This window comes from Aptenodytes forsteri, unplaced genomic scaffold, assembly GCF_000699145.1.
Source record: "Aptenodytes forsteri isolate BGI_AS27 unplaced genomic scaffold, ASM69914v1 Scaffold54, whole genome shotgun sequence".
NCBI lineage: Eukaryota > Metazoa > Chordata > Aves > Sphenisciformes > Spheniscidae > Aptenodytes > Aptenodytes forsteri.
Window position 1 is genome coordinate 6,242,358 of NW_008796044.1, and position 2,082 is coordinate 6,244,439.

Sequence of the window (2,082 nt, forward strand, 5' to 3'; positions counted from 1 at the left end):
CACCCCCAGCCTGCTCGCTGGTGGGGTGAGGAGCAGAAAAGGCCTCAACTCTGTGTCAGCACTGCTCAGCAGTAACGAAAACATCCCTGTGTTGTCAACACTGTTTCCAGCACAAATCCAAACCATAGCCCCATACTAGCTGCTGTGAAGAAAATTAACTCTATCACTGCCAAAAACAGCACATCCAGCTAAGTCAGTAACATGAAGGCACAGTTCCACACAACTTACAGAATCTTCCCCTATGCATTTTTTGCTAGATCAGGCCCTCACTGCCCAGCCCCATCAGTGCTGGCTTTTAGAGGGAACAGGACAAGCCAGATTTGGGCACAACTCCACAAATCACGTCATCCCAGTTTAACACTGCTTACCTCTCGCTGCTTGGGGCTGTGTATCCTCACTGCTTGCTTTGTGCTAGCTTCAGAGCCCTCTGTGAACCAGTATCACCCTCCAAAATTGCAGAAAACTAACCTAATAGAAAAACTAGGTTCAGTAAGGTAGATCAGATAACAAAAATGCATGAGTGACCACAGAACCACACAGGCAGGGCAGTGGAATGGAAGCGGGACAGACGTATAGAACCAGAGCTAATAAAGCTCTTCCTCTTCATCAGCAGGAAACTATTACACTGTGTAAAAGCACTCAAATTGGCTTAAATTAGTGCTCAAGCTGTTGCTGAGCCAATCTAGTTTTGGGATCCTGGTGAAATGGGAGGCACCTGGGTAGTAACAAGCTGGGCTGCTCACCTGGGGAAGGAGGAGCCCTGGGGGGCGCTGGGCCCTGGGCCCCGTGGAGGTATGAGGTGGTCCCTGTTTGTACTGGCCTCCTTGCTGGGTACGAGGGAAGCTCCTCTCCACCTTCAGTAGCAGGTGAGGTTGAGGGGTAGAGGGGTGAACAAGGGGCTTCTCGATGTCTTCCTGAGACACACAGCCCCCTTGGCAGGAGCACAGGCATGAGCAGATGCTGGTGCTGCCTGTGTTATACCTGAGACTTGCCTAAAAAGCCTGTTTTTTCCACACAGGCTCAACCAAGAGCGGCCCAGCTCCTTGCTGATACAGGCACAGCCTCTCTCTGCACTTGGTGCTGTCTCTTTGCCGCCGTATTTCCCCTGCGTTGCTTCCCCAGCTGAGACCCTGCCTTTTCTGAGCCCTTCGTGCTGGCAGGTAAGACGTGGGTTGCCTGAGCCACTTTTTGGTCACTTTGCAGTTGGTGTCCTCATTTATTTTCAGATAGCTTTGTCGCCTAAAAGCAATTTTATTGCCCCAGCACTCAGAATGGTAGCACTAGTGGTAAAGATGTTAACTTGCTTATTTAAACTAATTTTTAAGGGGAAAAACTCTCAACATTAACAATTTCATTGACTTACAAACTCAACTTGCATCAGTGAAGTTTTACTGACTCTGCACCTGTGCTTTACCCACCCATGACTTACTAATGATGAAAGAGTAACATAAAACTTCTCAAAGTTAATATAAACTCCATGCAAACCTACTTTGGGAATCTCCATGGGATTTTACTTTTATGTCTCTCTGTCCATTTTTTAAAACGCTTGAAAATTAAGTCAACACAGTTCTGTTGTGGCTAAAGCCCATATTTTAACCCAAACTTTACCCATTATATCAGAACCTGATGAGGATTTGAATGATCCCATTTGGATGGAAAAAGATAGGCTGTAGCTGCAGTCAATTTTTACAATATCAATGAGTTAATGATAACGTCTGTGTTGTTCATTTGACTATCAAACAGAACAGTACTGGATTCCCTGTTTTATGTACATGGCCTTGCTGGCACTCCCTCCTTCAAAATAAAGCAATTCCAAGGTTCAAGGCTATGTCTGAGCTCTTATCAAGTCCAGAATTACTGCTCTCGCTAATTTGTTACTGTGAATATTTTATGATACCAAAGATGCTGTTGGTTGGGGTTTTTTAAATCAACAGGGCAGTCTATTTGAGCCCTGCTAACAGCCGTGCTACAGAAAGGATTTGTTTCCATTTTTAATATCAGTGCAGTTACTGAAGGAAACTTTCGATACATCATACTTAATTTATTTTCAAATGGAACAAGTGAAACACATGGACCATATTC